Source organism: Hyla sarda, unplaced genomic scaffold (genome assembly GCF_029499605.1).
Source record: "Hyla sarda isolate aHylSar1 unplaced genomic scaffold, aHylSar1.hap1 scaffold_493, whole genome shotgun sequence".
Taxonomy (NCBI): Eukaryota; Metazoa; Chordata; class Amphibia; order Anura; family Hylidae; genus Hyla; species Hyla sarda.
The window spans coordinates 65,816-82,585 of NW_026610504.1; the positions used below are offsets into that span (position 1 = coordinate 65,816).

Sequence of the window (16,770 nt, forward strand, 5' to 3'; positions counted from 1 at the left end):
TCGGCTGAAAGTAGGCCAGAATGTCAGTCCATGTTGGAGCAGGTTTAGATACAGTCTAAAGTATAGATCTCAAAGTCTGTGCACAGAATTTAGCAAGGGCCTCGCACCTTCTGATGCATCAGGTAGGTGCACAATAGCATAGCCTAACCCTCTGTACTTTGGTCTATATTGATGCGGGACATAGACAGCCAGCTGATGACCAATCCATTAGTGCAATGGATGGCTGGAAGCATTTGTCTTTGCCTTTGCAATACCACAGAAGCAATGCATGGTCAATGTACAGCAATGACACACCTGTGTGAACAGCCAGGAGACCCCCCCCCCCCCCCATGTTATGTTACATAGTTACATAGTTAGTACGGTCGAAAAAAGACATATGTCCATCAAGTTCAACCAGGGAATTAAGGGGTAGGGGTGTGGCGCGATATTGGGGAAGGGATGAGATTTTCTATTTCTTCATAAGCATTAATCTTATTTTGTCAATTAGGAACATTCAGCACCCACCCGCTATCAAGGCAGCTGCCTATCATGTCATGCCCTACCTGCACAGGTGTGCTGGCTACTCAAATGATCCAATTAAGGAGGCCATTTAGTCAGCAGCAGCAGAAGTCCTGTGCCTGGATGCTCCAACAGCGGCCAGACACAAGCAGAAGCAGAAGCAGCAGCAGCACCACCTTTTGTTTTTTGGCTGCAGCAGCAGCAAGGTCCACAGGGCTGGCTAGCTGGCTAGCCAGCAAGCAGGTAGCAATGAAAGTAGGAATCTTTCTTTTTAACCCTGTAAGGGGGTGGTGCACTGTACCCGAAGATACTGCCATATCGGGTCAATGCATAGGGCGACGGAAGCAAGCTTCGAAATCGGCCCCCGTTCTCAAAAATCCATTTAATATATGGTCCCCAGATAGGGGACGTATCAGATATTAAACTGATAAGAACAGATACTACACTTGATCTTAGCCAAAAGGCCGAGAAGCGATAACCGTGAAAGGGGCGGGCCCAACAAGGTGCCCTTCATGGGCACTATCACTGCTTGCTGTCAGGGAGGCTGCCAGACAATTTTCCATGCACACTCTGGGCTGGGGGGCAGTCAACCACCAGTACACACAGCAGAACCTAAACCCATACCATTATTGCTAAGCAGCAAGACAGGGGCCCATTGCACTCCCACGGGGCCTTTTTAAATGCAATCCATAACCCGGATTTGCCAGGAACCCTTCTTACTCCTCCTACTTGCATGTGACACTGGGCTTAGGATCTGCATAGGAAACACACACACAAGCACACACCTACCTTTCTTGCCTGCAGATGCCTCCTTGGCTGTCCCCAAACGGTATCAAACCAACACCCACGGGAAGCTGTAAGCATAGAGGACATGCCTGCACCCCATTGGACTTACCTGTGTGGGTTAAACCCGGGTTATTTGACAACCTATGGCGGTGATGGTTCTGCTCAGGCAGAGCAGTGCTGATGCTCCTCATAAAGCTGTCGCTGCTGTGAAGGTTCTAGGTGACATCACAAATCCCTATGGTTACATACACAACAAAGCTGGGTTGTTGTTGTTTACACTCTGCAAGGCCTGTGGAAGTGAGTGACATCATAGCACTGTAGTTCTGAGGGTTCTAGATGGATGCAACAATCTCCTGTTGCTTCTATGAAGGCCATAATAGACGACATCACCAAACAGCTCCATAGTCACATACACAGCAAAGGAGAGATGTTGTTTACACCTAGTGATGTCAGTGGTATTGAGTGACATCACAGCACAGTGCTAAGGCTCCTGGGCCTGGACACAGCAGCGGCTGCAATATCTCAACGGAGAATACGTTTATATATATGTGTGTGTGTGCGCGTATATATATATATATATATATATATATATATATATATATATATATATTTCTCCGCCGAAATCACTTTTAAACCCATTTCCACCTTTTTTTCCCTTCTCTTCCTCTTACTTTTTTTTCAAGTTTTTTTACGTTTTTCTCCTTTTCGCCTCTTTTCTGGGCGTATTATTCTTCTTTTTCTTCTTTTTTTTCGTCTAATGCATACCCCATCAGTGCAGCAATGCTTATTCAATACCGCCAGCAGATGGAGACACTGGGGGATAATTTTCTAAGGATTTATACTGATTTTTCCTGTCTGAATTTGTCGCACAGAAAGTTGCAGGCCAAATATGTGTGACATTTCTGCGACTTTAGCTTCTAGAGCATTTTTACAACATTATACATAGGTGCTGAATACATAAAAAGCGACTGTTCAGCGACAGACAAGTCGCATCGGCTGAAAGTAGGCCAGAATGTCAGTCCATGTTGGAGCAGGTTTAGATACAGTCTAAAGTATAGATCTCAAAGTCTGTGCACAGAATTTAGCAAGGGCCTCGCACCTTCTGATGCATCAGGTAGGTGCACAATAGCATAGCCTAACCCTCTGTACTTTGGTCTATATTGATGCGGGACATAGACAGCCAGCTGATGACCAATCCATTAGTGCAATGGATGGCTGGAAGCATTTGTCTTTGCCTTTGCAATACCACAGAAGCAATGCATGGTCAATGTACAGCAATGACACACCTGTGTGAACAGCCAGGAGACCCCCCCCCCCCCCCCATGTTATGTTACATAGTTACATAGTTAGTACGGTCGAAAAAAGACATATGTCCATCAAGTTCAACCAGGGAATTAAGGGGTAGGGGTGTGGCGCGATATTGGGGAAGGGATGAGATTTTATATTTCTTCATAAGCATTAATCTTATTTTGTCAATTAGGAACATTCAGCACCCACCCGCTATCAAGGCAGCTGCCTATCATGTCATGCCCTACCTGCACAGGTGTGCTGGCTACTCAAATGATCCAATTAAGGAGGCCATTTAGTCAGCAGCAGCAGAAGTCCTGTGCCTGGACGCTCCAACAGCGGCCAGACACAAGCAGAAGCAGAAGCAGCAGAAGCAGCAGCAGCACCACCTTTTGTTTTTTGGCTGCAGCAGCAGCAAGGCCCACAGGGCTGGCTAGCTGGCTAGCCAGCAAGCAGGTAGCAATGAAAGTAGGAATCTTTCTTTTTAACCCTGTAAGGGGGTGGTGCACTGTACCCGAAGATACTGCCATATCGGGTCAATGCATAGGGCGACGGAAGCAAGCTTCGAAATCGGCCCCCGTTCTCAAAAATCCATTTAATATATGGTCCCCAGATAGGGGACGTATCAGATATTAAACTGATAAGAACAGATACTACACTTGATCTTAGCCAAAAGGCCGAGAAGCGATAACCGTGAAAGGGGCGGGCCCAACAAGGTGCCCTTCATGGGCACTATCACTGCTTGCTGTCAGGGAGGCTGCCAGACAATTTTCCATGCACACTCTGGGCTGGGGGGCAGTCAACCACCAGTACACACAGCAGAACCTAAACCCATACCATTATTGCTAAGCAGCAAGACAGGGGCCCATTGCACTCCCACGGGGCCTTTTTAAATGCAATCCATAACCCGGATTTGCCAGGAACCCTTCTTACTCCTCCTACTTGCATGTGACACTGGGCTTAGGATCTGCATAGGAAACACACACACAAGCACACACCTACCTTTGTTGCCTGCAGATGCCTCCTTGGCTGTCCCCAAACGGTATCAAACCAACACCCACGGGAAGCTGTAAGCATAGAGGACATGCCTGCACCCCATTGGACTTACCTGTGTGGGTTAAACCCGGGTTATTTGACAACCTATGGCGGTGATGGTTCTGCTCAGGCAGAGCAGTGCTGATGCTCCTCATAAAGCTGTCGCTGCTGTGAAGGTTCTAGGTGACATCACAAATCCCTATGGTTACATACACAACAAAGCTGGGTTGTTGTTGTTTACACTCTGCAAGGCCTGTGGAAGTGAGTGACATCATAGCACTGTAGTTCTGAGGGTTCTAGATGGATGCAACAATCTCCTGTTGCTTCTATGAAGGCCATAATAGACGACATCACCAAACAGCTCCATAGTCACATACACAGCAAAGGAGAGATGTTGTTTACACCTAGTGATGTCAGTGGTATTGAGTGACATCACAGCACAGTGCTAAGGCTCCTGGGCCTGGACACAGCAGCGGCTGCAATATCTCAACGGAGAATACGTTTATATATATGTGTGTGTGTGCGCGTATATATATATATATATATATATATATATATATATATATTTCTCCGCCGAAATCACTTTTAAACCCATTTCCACCTTTTTTTCCCTTCTCTTCCTCTTACTTTTTTTTCAAGTTTTTTTACGTTTTTCTCCTTTTCGCCTCTTTTCTGGGCGTATTATTCTTCTTTTTCTTCTTTTTTTTCGTCTAATGCATACCCCATCAGTGCAGCAATGCTTATTCAATACCGCCAGCAGATGGAGACACTGGGGGATAATTTTCTAAGGATTTATACTGATTTTTCCTGTCTGAATTTGTCGCACAGAAAGTTGCAGGCCAAATATGTGTGACATTTCTGCGACTTTAGCTTCTAGAGCATTTTTACAACATTATACATAGGTGCTGAATACATAAAAAGCGACTGTTCAGCGACAGACAAGTCGCATCGGCTGAAAGTAGGCCAGAATGTCAGTCCATGTTGGAGCAGGTTTAGATACAGTCTAAAGTATAGATCTCAAAGTCTGTGCACAGAATTTAGCAAGGGCCTCGCACCTTCTGATGCATCAGGTAGGTGCACAATAGCATAGCCTAACCCTCTGTACTTTGGTCTATATTGATGCGGGACATAGACAGCCAGCTGATGACCAATCCATTAGTGCAATGGATGGCTGGAAGCATTTGTCTTTGCCTTTGCAATACCACAGAAGCAATGCATGGTCAATGTACAGCAATGACACACCTGTGTGAACAGCCAGGAGACCCCCCCCCCCCCCCCATGTTATGTTACATAGTTACATAGTTAGTACGGTCGAAAAAAGACATATGTCCATCAAGTTCAACCAGGGAATTAAGGGGTAGGGGTGTGGCGCGATATTGGGGAAGGGATGAGATTTTATATTTCTTCATAAGCATTAATCTTATTTTGTCAATTAGGAACATTCAGCACCCACCCGCTATCAAGGCAGCTGCCTATCATGTCATGCCCTACCTGCACAGGTGTGCTGGCTACTCAAATGATCCAATTAAGGAGGCCATTTAGTCAGCAGCAGCAGAAGTCCTGTGCCTGGACGCTCCAACAGCGGCCAGACACAAGCAGAAGCAGAAGCAGCAGAAGCAGCAGCAGCACCACCTTTTGTTTTTTGGCTGCAGCAGCAGCAAGGCCCACAGGGCTGGCTAGCTGGCTAGCCAGCAAGCAGGTAGCAATGAAAGTAGGAATCTTTCTTTTTAACCCTGTAAGGGGGTGGTGCACTGTACCCGAAGATACTGCCATATCGGGTCAATGCATAGGGCGACGGAAGCAAGCTTCGAAATCGGCCCCCGTTCTCAAAAATCCATTTAATATATGGTCCCCAGATAGGGGACGTATCAGATATTAAACTGATAAGAACAGATACTACACTTGATCTTAGCCAAAAGGCCGAGAAGCGATAACCGTGAAAGGGGCGGGCCCAACAAGGTGCCCTTCATGGGCACTATCACTGCTTGCTGTCAGGGAGGCTGCCAGACAATTTTCCATGCACACTCTGGGCTGGGGGGCAGTCAACCACCAGTACACACAGCAGAACCTAAACCCATACCATTATTGCTAAGAAGCAAGACAGGGGCCCATTGCACTCCCACGGGGCCTTTTTAAATGCAATCCATAACCCGGATTTGCCAGGAACCCTTCTTACTCCTCCTACTTGCATGTGACACTGGGCTTAGGATCTGCATAGGAAACACACACACAAGCACACACCTACCTTTGTTGCCTGCAGATGCCTCCTTGGCTGTCCCCAAACGGTATCAAACCAACACCCACGGGAAGCTGTAAGCATAGAGGACATGCCTGCACCCCATTGGACTTACCTGTGTGGGTTAAACCCGGGTTATTTGACAACCTATGGCGGTGATGGTTCTGCTCAGGCAGAGCAGTGCTGATGCTCCTCATAAAGCTGTCGCTGCTGTGAAGGTTCTAGGTGACATCACAAATCCCTATGGTTACATACACAACAAAGCTGGGTTGTTGTTGTTTACACTCTGCAAGGCCTGTGGAAGTGAGTGACATCATAGCACTGTAGTTCTGAGGGTTCTAGATGGATGCAACAATCTCCTGTTGCTTCTATGAAGGCCATAATAGACGACATCACCAAACAGCTCCATAGTCACATACACAGCAAAGGAGAGATGTTGTTTACACCTAGTGATGTCAGTGGTATTGAGTGACATCACAGCACAGTGCTAAGGCTCCTGGGCCTGGACACAGCAGCGGCTGCAATATCTCAACGGAGAATACGTTTATATATATGTGTGTGTGTGCGCGTATATATATATATATATATATATATATATATATATATATATATATATTTCTCCGCCGAAATCACTTTTAAACCCATTTCCACCTTTTTTTCCCTTCTCTTCCTCTTACTTTTTTTTCAAGTTTTTTTACGTTTTTCTCCTTTTCGCCTCTTTTCTGGGCGTATTATTCTTCTTTTTCTTCTTTTTTTTCGTCTAATGCATACCCCATCAGTGCAGCAATGCTTATTCAATACCGCCAGCAGATGGAGACACTGGGGGATAATTTTCTAAGGATTTATACTGATTTTTCCTGTCTGAATTTGTCGCACAGAAAGTTGCAGGCCAAATATGTGTGACATTTCTGCGACTTTAGCTTCTAGAGCATTTTTACAACATTATACATAGGTGCTGAATACATAAAAAGCGACTGTTCAGCGACAGACAAGTCGCATCGGCTGAAAGTAGGCCAGAATGTCAGTCCATGTTGGAGCAGGTTTAGATACAGTCTAAAGTATAGATCTCAAAGTCTGTGCACAGAATTTAGCAAGGGCCTCGCACCTTCTGATGCATCAGGTAGGTGCACAATAGCATAGCCTAACCCTCTGTACTTTGGTCTATATTGATGCGGGACATAGACAGCCAGCTGATGACCAATCCATTAGTGCAATGGATGGCTGGAAGCATTTGTCTTTGCCTTTGCAATACCACAGAAGCAATGCATGGTCAATGTACAGCAATGACACACCTGTGTGAACAGCCAGGAGACCCCCCCCCCCCCCATGTTATGTTACATAGTTACATAGTTAGTACGGTCGAAAAAAGACATATGTCCATCAAGTTCAACCAGGGAATTAAGGGGTAGGGGTGTGGCGCGATATTGGGGAAGGGATGAGATTTTATATTTCTTCATAAGCATTAATCTTATTTTGTCAATTAGGAACATTCAGCACCCACCCGCTATCAAGGCAGCTGCCTATCATGTCATGCCCTACCTGCACAGGTGTGCTGGCTACTCAAATGATCCAATTAAGGAGGCCATTTAGTCAGCAGCAGCAGAAGTCCTGTGCCTGGACGCTCCAACAGCGGCCAGACACAAGCAGAAGCAGAAGCAGCAGAAGCAGCAGCAGCACCACCTTTTGTTTTTTGGCTGCAGCAGCAGCAAGGCCCACAGGGCTGGCTAGCTGGCTAGCCAGCAAGCAGGTAGCAATGAAAGTAGGAATCTTTCTTTTTAACCCTGTAAGGGGGTGGTGCACTGTACCCGAAGATACTGCCATATCGGGTCAATGCATAGGGCGACGGAAGCAAGCTTCGAAATCGGCCCCCGTTCTCAAAAATCCATTTAATATATGGTCCCCAGATAGGGGACGTATCAGATATTAAACTGATAAGAACAGATACTACACTTGATCTTAGCCAAAAGGCCGAGAAGCGATAACCGTGAAAGGGGCGGGCCCAACAAGGTGCCCTTCATGGGCACTATCACTGCTTGCTGTCAGGGAGGCTGCCAGACAATTTTCCATGCACACTCTGGGCTGGGGGGCAGTCAACCACCAGTACACACAGCAGAACCTAAACCCATACCATTATTGCTAAGCAGCAAGACAGGGGCCCATTGCACTCCCACGGGGCCTTTTTAAATGCAATCCATAACCCGGATTTGCCAGGAACCCTTCTTACTCCTCCTACTTGCATGTGACACTGGGCTTAGGATCTGCATAGGAAACACACACACAAGCACACACCTACCTTTGTTGCCTGCAGATGCCTCCTTGGCTGTCCCCAAACGGTATCAAACCAACACCCACGGGAAGCTGTAAGCATAGAGGACATGCCTGCACCCCATTGGACTTACCTGTGTGGGTTAAACCCGGGTTATTTGACAACCTATGGCGGTGATGGTTCTGCTCAGGCAGAGCAGTGCTGATGCTCCTCATAAAGCTGTCGCTGCTGTGAAGGTTCTAGGTGACATCACAAATCCCTATGGTTACATACACAACAAAGCTGGGTTGTTGTTGTTTACACTCTGCAAGGCCTGTGGAAGTGAGTGACATCATAGCACTGTAGTTCTGAGGGTTCTAGATGGATGCAACAATCTCCTGTTGCTTCTATGAAGGCCATAATAGACGACATCACCAAACAGCTCCATAGTCACATACACAGCAAAGGAGAGATGTTGTTTACACCTAGTGATGTCAGTGGTATTGAGTGACATCACAGCACAGTGCTAAGGCTCCTGGGCCTGGACACAGCAGCGGCTGCAATATCTCAACGGAGAATACGTTTATATATATGTGTGTGTGTGCGCGTATATATATATATATATATATATATATATATATATATATATATTTCTCCGCCGAAATCACTTTTAAACCCATTTCCACCTTTTTTTCCCTTCTCTTCCTCTTACTTTTTTTTCACGTTTTTTTACGTTTTTCTCCTTTTCGCCTCTTTTCTGGGCGTATTATTCTTCTTTTTCTTCTTTTTTTTCGTCTAATGCATACCCCATCAGTGCAGCAATGCTTATTCAATACCGCCAGCAGATGGAGACACTGGGGGATAATTTTCTAAGGATTTATACTGATTTTTCCTGTCTGAATTTGTCGCACAGAAAGTTGCAGGCCAAATATGTGTGACATTTCTGCGACTTTAGCTTCTAGAGCATTTTTACAACATTATACATAGGTGCTGAATACATAAAAAGCGACTGTTCAGCGACAGACAAGTCGCATCGGCTGAAAGTAGGCCAGAATGTCAGTCCATGTTGGAGCAGGTTTAGATACAGTCTAAAGTATAGATCTCAAAGTCTGTGCACAGAATTTAGCAAGGGCCTCGCACCTTCTGATGCATCAGGTAGGTGCACAATAGCATAGCCTAACCCTCTGTACTTTGGTCTATATTGATGCGGGACATAGACAGCCAGCTGATGACCAATCCATTAGTGCAATGGATGGCTGGAAGCATTTGTCTTTGCCTTTGCAATACCACAGAAGCAATGCATGGTCAATGTACAGCAATGACACACCTGTGTGAACAGCCAGGAGACCCCCCCCCCCCCCATGTTATGTTACATAGTTACATAGTTAGTACGGTCGAAAAAAGACATATGTCCATCAAGTTCAACCAGGGAATTAAGGGGTAGGGGTGTGGCGCGATATTGGGGAAGGGATGAGATTTTCTATTTCTTCATAAGCATTAATCTTATTTTGTCAATTAGGAACATTCAGCACCCACCCGCTATCAAGGCAGCTGCCTATCATGTCATGCCCTACCTGCACAGGTGTGCTGGCTACTCAAATGATCCAATTAAGGAGGCCATTTAGTCAGCAGCAGCAGAAGTCCTGTGCCTGGACGCTCCAACAGCGGCCAAACACAAGCAGAAGCAGAAGCAGCAGAAGCAGCAGCAGCACCACCTTTTGTTTTTTGGCTGCAGCAGCAGCAAGGCCCACAGGGCTGGCTAGCTGGCTAGCCAGCAAGCAGGTAGCAATGAAAGTAGGAATCTTTCTTTTTAACCCTGTAAGGGGGTGGTGCACTGTACCCGAAGATACTGCCATATCGGGTCAATGCATAGGGCGACGGAAGCAAGCTTCGAAATCGGCCCCCGTTCTCAAAAATCCATTTAATATATGGTCCCCAGATAGGGGACGTATCAGATATTAAACTGATAAGAACAGATACTACACTTGATCTTAGCCAAAAGGCCGAGAAGCGATAACCGTGAAAGGGGCGGGCCCAACAAGGTGCCCTTCATGGGCACTATCACTGCTTGCTGTCAGGGAGGCTGCCAGACAATTTTCCATGCACACTCTGGGCTGGGGGGCAGTCAACCACCAGTACACACAGCAGAACCTAAACCCATACCATTATTGCTAAGCAGCAAGACAGGGGCCCATTGCACTCCCACGGGGCCTTTTTAAATGCAATCCATAACCCGGATTTGCCAGGAACCCTTCTTACTCCTCCTACTTGCATGTGACACTGGGCTTAGGATCTGCATAGGAAACACACACACAAGCACACACCTACCTTTGTTGCCTGCAGATGCCTCCTTGGCTGTCCCCAAACGGTATCAAACCAACACCCACGGGAAGCTGTAAGCATAGAGGACATGCCTGCACCCCATTGGACTTACCTGTGTGGGTTAAACCCGGGTTATTTGACAACCTATGGCGGTGATGGTTCTGCTCAGGCAGAGCAGTGCTGATGCTCCTCATAAAGCTGTCGCTGCTGTGAAGGTTCTAGGTGACATCACAAATCCCTATGGTTACATACACAACAAAGCTGGGTTGTTGTTGTTTACACTCTGCAAGGCCTGTGGAAGTGAGTGACATCATAGCACTGTAGTTCTGAGGGTTCTAGATGGATGCAACAATCTCCTGTTGCTTCTATGAAGGCCATAATAGACGACATCACCAAACAGCTCCATAGTCACATACACAGCAAAGGAGAGATGTTGTTTACACCTAGTGATGTCAGTGGTATTGAGTGACATCACAGCACAGTGCTAAGGCTCCTGGGCCTGGACACAGCAGCGGCTGCAATATCTCAACGGAGAATACGTTTATATATATGTGTGTGTGTGCGCGTATATATATATATATATATATATATATATATATATATATATTTCTCCGCCGAAATCACTTTTAAACCCATTTCCACCTTTTTTTCCCTTCTCTTCCTCTTACTTTTTTTTCACGTTTTTTTACGTTTTTCTCCTTTTCGCCTCTTTTCTGGGCGTATTATTCTTCTTTTTCTTCTTTTTTTTCGTCTAATGCATACCCCATCAGTGCAGCAATGCTTATTCAATACCGCCAGCAGATGGAGACACTGGGGGATAATTTTCTAAGGATTTATACTGATTTTTCCTGTCTGAATTTGTCGCACAGAAAGTTGCAGGCCAAATATGTGTGACATTTCTGCGACTTTAGCTTCTAGAGCATTTTTACAACATTATACATAGGTGCTGAATACATAAAAAGCGACTGTTCAGCGACAGACAAGTCGCATCGGCTGAAAGTAGGCCAGAATGTCAGTCCATGTTGGAGCAGGTTTAGATACAGTCTAAAGTATAGATCTCAAAGTCTGTGCACAGAATTTAGCAAGGGCCTCGCACCTTCTGATGCATCAGGTAGGTGCACAATAGCATAGCCTAACCCTCTGTACTTTGGTCTATATTGATGCGGGACATAGACAGCCAGCTGATGACCAATCCATTAGTGCAATGGATGGCTGGAAGCATTTGTCTTTGCCTTTGCAATACCACAGAAGCAATGCATGGTCAATGTACAGCAATGACACACCTGTGTGAACAGCCAGGAGACCCCCCCCATGTTATGTTACATAGTTACATAGTTAGTACGGTCGAAAAAAGACATATGTCCATCAAGTTCAACCAGGGAATTAAGGGGTAGGGGTGTGGCGCGATATTGGGGAAGGGATGAGATTTTATATTTCTTCATAAGCATTAATCTTATTTTGTCAATTAGGAACATTCAGCACCCACCCGCTATCAAGGCAGCTGCCTATCATGTCATGCCCTACCTGCACAGGTGTGCTGGCTACTCAAATGATCAAATTAAGGAGGCCATTTAGTCAGCAGCAGCAGAAGTCCTGTGCCTGGACGCTCCAACAGCGGCCAGACACAAGCAGAAGCAGAAGCAGAAGCAGCAGCAGCACCACCTTTTGTTTTTTGGCTGCAGCAGCAGCAAGGCCCACAGGGCTGGCTAGCTGGCTAGCCAGCAAGCAGGTAGCAATGAAAGTAGGAATCTTTCTTTTTAACCCTGTAAGGGGGTGGTGCACTGTACCCGAAGATACTGCCATATCGGGTCAATGCATAGGGCGACGGAAGCAAGCTTCGAAATCGGCCCCCGTTCTCAAAAATCCATTTAATATATGGTCCCCAGATAGGGGACGTATCAGATATTAAACTGATAAGAACAGATAAGGTTTCAACAAAATTTTATTGAATAAATAAGAAACCATACAGAATTTAAAATGCAAAATAATAAAAGGTTCACAAAAGTTTTAAAATACAAATAATAAAACCAGTAATAAAAGGAGAAAAAATAGAAATGGCAGGATAAAACATTATACAAATGTCATAAAAACTGATTATATTGTTATTTCGTTCCATAGAGGCAGACACCACATGGATGCTGCCTCGCTGGCCCCCAACTGTTTCTTGTCTCTTAGGTAATAGATGTACATCTCACTCAGGGCCAGCTTTATACAGTTTTTAACATCAATAAAATCATGTTTAAAAAGTAAGATGTTCCTAACTTTCCAGATGGCATTTTTAAAACAATTAATAATCATCCAGCAGATCATCTGCTGTTTAAAATTGGGGCAGTTAAAAAGACCGTAAAAGACACATTCGTGATTAAAATCTTTTAGGCCGCAGGCCCACTTCAAAAGTGGGCCTACCTTCCTCCAAAGCTCCCGTGCAAAAGGGCAGTTCCAAAATATGTGCAGCACCGTTTCGTCCACTCCGCAGCCATCTCTCGGGCACTTGGCTCTCGCCACCAGTCCTCGCCTGTGCTGGAACTCACGAGTAGGGAGACACTGGTGGACGATTGCCCAGGCAAGATCCCTGTGTACATTCGCCAGAAACTTCCCGTACACGTTCCGCCATACCTTTTTGGATCTTGCCTGTGTGAAATTGGACACTGCCAGGGTAACCTCACTCCGCCTGAGGACCTTTGATACCTTTCTCTGGTCCCCCAGTATGTCAGGCTCCAAATCTTGGAGACCTAGGAGCCTGACTGTCTTTTCCAACACCACATAATGTTTTGGGGGACACAGAAGCACCGGAGCGTTCAGAGGGATGCGCAACCATCTTTTAAAAACCATGCCCGCAGCGTACCTTAAAAAGCAGCTAAAAATGCCATCGGATTTAATAATTTTAAAACAGAAACAGAAATACTTTATGTAAAAGAAAGTAAAAAGGTTAGGAACATCTTTCCCGCCATTATCTTTACTTTTGTACATAAAATCACGCTTTAATTTCTCCATTTTTGAACCCCATAAAAAAGTAAAAACAATTCTAGTTACTTTTTTAATGTATAAAATAGATGGAGGAAATACCATGGCAATGTATAGCATAATAGGGAGTAAAACCATCTTTATTATTAAAATCTTCCCCTCCATGGTAAGGTTTCTAAGATTCCACATTAAAATCTTCTTCTCCATCTTAGCTATAGCTGAATCCCAGTTAGGGCTCCCATCATTGACCTGGTTAAAAACAATACCTAAAACTTTAATTTGATCCTGTTGCATTGTGACTCCTGGGGTGATGGATGAATCCCAGGAGCCAATATAAAAACAGTCACATTTACCTGTGTTTAGCTTAAAACCAGAGACCTCGCAGAAATAGCTGGTGTTCCTCAATGCCCCCCTCATGGATGGAGAGTCCGGGCACAGTATGGTGACATCATCCATGTACCCCAACACCTTTAGATGGGTCCCTCCTCCACCAGGTATCGGTACGCCTCTTACTACCCGGTCTTTTCTGAGGAGGGCCATCAGTGGTTCGATTGCGCAAATAAAAAGGAGTGGGGACAGGGGGCAGCCCTGTTTGACACCTGATAAAAGAGGAACACCGCTGGTTAAAAAGCCATTAACAGAGACTTGACTAAAACAGGATCGGTATAAAAGCATGATTCGGCTTAAAATCGTTTCAGGCACTGCCATCTTTTTAAGAACTAAAAACAGGTATTCATGGGAGACCCTATCAAAGGCTTTTTCAAAGTCTAAGGATAAAATTGCTACAGTTTGATTTCTATCCTTAAAATACCATAAAACATCTCTTAAAATATTTAGGGATTCAGCTATAGACCTTCCAGGTACCCCACAAACCTGATTTGGGTGAATTAATTTATGAATAAAAGGTTTAAAACGGACAGCTAATAACTTGGCTAAAACTTTATAATCGACATTTAAAAGTGTGATGGGGCGCCAATTTTTTAGCATATCCTTTTCACCCTTTTTAAAAAGTAATGATACAATCCCCCTCCTCCAGGAAGGGGGAAGTTCATTAACAATAAAAGTTTCTTTATACAATAAAACCATATCATCCTTTAAAATATCCCAAAAAGCTAAATAAAATTCGATGGGTAAACCATCTTCCCCAGGGGCCTTCCCACTAGAAAAACTTTTAAAAACAAATAAAAGTTCATCTAAGTTAAGATCACGGGATAAAACCTCCTGGTCTAAAACATCTAGCTTAAAATCAAGGGAATTAAGAACATGTTCTAAAAAGGATGGATTAAGATCTTTCTTATTAAAAAGAAGCTGGTAGAAGTTAAAAACTGCATCTAACATGCCTTTTGGAGTGGATTCACCCTCAAGGTTTTGGATGATATCCCTCCTATTCATCACTTTTTTAAAAAAGAAACGGGAACATTTCTCGCCCTCCTCCAGGTGCTGCACATGTGAGTTAAAAATGATTTGTTTCCCTTTCTTTTCTATGGCATGTTTTATTTCAGTTTTAAGGTTTAAAATATCATTTTCTACATCCATACCAGCTTCTTTCAATTTAAAAAGTACATTTAAACGCATGTTAAGAACATAAAACCACTGTTTTTCCATTTTTGCCTTCTTCTTACCTGCTTTGATAAAAAAAAATCTGATTTTAGATTTGGTGCCCTCCCACCAGTGCAGCATAGGCTCGTGGGGTTTTCTTTGTGATTGCCAGCATTGGTAGGTCCGCACAAACTCCTCTTTTATCTCAGGGTCCTCTAGGAGTGTGGTGTTTAATCTCCAGAGGCCCCTTTTTGCTTTTTGCTCCCCCTCTAGCTCCAGGACCACCAAGAGGAGCTTATGATCAGAGAAAATATTCTGCTCGAGCGTGCATTTCAGGGGTTTAAAAGCTCTAGAGGAAAAAATAAAATCGATTCTGGAGCTCACTCTTCCATTGGACCATGTGGCGCCCGGGTCCTCCGGCAAGAGATCCTTCCAGCAATCTTTCAAATTAAAATCATCAATAAAATTTTTAAGCAGGTAAGAAGTGCGGTCTTTACGATTAATATCCCCACCCTGCCGGTGTTCCCCATCACGTATGCAGTTAAAATCACCTCCCACCAGCAGGGGGGAAGACCCAACACAAAACAGTGGTAAAATTTCAAATAGTTCTGCCCGCTCCTGTTTATCAGGAGGGGCATACACATTTAAAACACGAATTAAAAGTCCATTAAAATATAGATGAATTAAAAGAGCTCTGCCAGGCACAATCTCAGTTACTGTATGAATAGAAAAGGACTGGCCTCGGCAGAGCAGCCCAACACCCACAGAACGACAGTCATTTGCACCGGACCATATGGATGGGCCCAGCTTCCAGTCTTCTTTTAAGTCTTTATAGTCCATTTTACTAGGGATTCCACATTCTTGTAGCAGGCAAAGGTCAAAGTCACATGTCTCTAGATAAGAAAATAAAGCAGCCCTGCGATCAGGGCTCTTTAAGGACCTCACATTGAGTGAGGCAATTTTTACAGGGATAGGCATAGTTTATTGAGAGTCCGTGCTTGGAGAATCAAAGTCAATAATAAGCTGCGTACCGTCATCCCCCGCCTGCGGGGTCATCAGCTCCTTAATGTTCTGAGGGTCGGAGCTTGAGATCGATGATGCCCCGACCCTGAGCTCGCTCTCGTCCGAACTACGGCACGCCGCTTTCCTTTGAATGTCTTCCTCTTCTTCTTCTCTTTGTCTTTTAAATGTCATACTGCTGTCCATATCCTCTGTGTTGCTCTCACTCGATGTAATCTCTGGCCCCCGGCTGATGGATCTGCGTCTTCTTTCATCTTTTGACGACTGGAACTGCTGCACAGGGGCCTGTGAGGCCTCTTTTCCGGAACCTTTGCCGCTACCTTGGGAAGTTTTCATCGCTTGTTCCCCAGCAAGCGTTGCTGAGGACTGTTGCTCCAACTTCCCCATCGATCGACGATGGCCAGTTTTACCCACCGGGTCCACTGCTGGCGGGGCAGCAAACCCTGGTTTGGCGCCACTTGTCTTCTTGGCCCTGTCCTGTATAGGCGGAGTAACAGGACCGGGCTCAGACCTGGCCACCTGGCTCCCCTTCCGGCGGGCTTTCACCGGGGCCTCTTCGTCCGGAGCAGGGCGACCCTGGGCCAAGCCAGTACCTGGCTTATGCTGCAATTTTGGGTCCACCTCCGCCCCCACCGAGGCCCGTCGGCTGCCACCCGCCACAGGTGAGCCCCCTTCAGAAGTTTCGGCGGGCTCTTGAGCCAGGTAGGAAGTCGATCGACGTCTTTCAATTTCCCGGGCAGTAAACTCGATCACCCGCCCGGGCTTCGTGGAATCCCCATGGCCTCCCCCTAGCACTACCACCGGTGGGCCCCCCGATGGAGCACCAGAGGTCTTGGGC

At 45.5% G+C, this 16,770-nt stretch overlaps 6 non-coding genes across 6 annotated transcripts; all 6 read right to left on the minus strand.

The window, feature by feature from the left end:
• Window positions 1–783: 783 nt before the first annotated feature.
• On the minus strand, window positions 784–974 carry LOC130337291 (U2 spliceosomal RNA). The gene has a single exon (XR_008878204.1). It is a non-coding gene; the product is annotated as a U2 spliceosomal RNA (small nuclear RNA).
• Window positions 975–3,069: 2,095 nt separating this feature from the next.
• LOC130337292 (U2 spliceosomal RNA) lies at window positions 3,070–3,260 on the minus strand. Its single transcript, XR_008878205.1, has one exon. It is a non-coding gene; the product is annotated as a U2 spliceosomal RNA (small nuclear RNA).
• Window positions 3,261–5,347: 2,087 nt separating this feature from the next.
• LOC130337293 (U2 spliceosomal RNA) lies at window positions 5,348–5,538 on the minus strand. Its single transcript, XR_008878207.1, has one exon. It is a non-coding gene; the product is annotated as a U2 spliceosomal RNA (small nuclear RNA).
• A 2,093-nt stretch (window positions 5,539–7,631) lies between these two features.
• On the minus strand, window positions 7,632–7,822 carry LOC130337294 (U2 spliceosomal RNA). The gene has a single exon (XR_008878208.1). It is a non-coding gene; the product is annotated as a U2 spliceosomal RNA (small nuclear RNA).
• Window positions 7,823–9,911: 2,089 nt separating this feature from the next.
• On the minus strand, window positions 9,912–10,102 carry LOC130337296 (U2 spliceosomal RNA). The gene has a single exon (XR_008878210.1). It is a non-coding gene; the product is annotated as a U2 spliceosomal RNA (small nuclear RNA).
• A 2,078-nt stretch (window positions 10,103–12,180) lies between these two features.
• LOC130337245 (U2 spliceosomal RNA) lies at window positions 12,181–12,366 on the minus strand. Its single transcript, XR_008878179.1, has one exon. It is a non-coding gene; the product is annotated as a U2 spliceosomal RNA (small nuclear RNA).
• Between the last annotated feature and the right edge of the window lie 4,404 nt (window positions 12,367–16,770).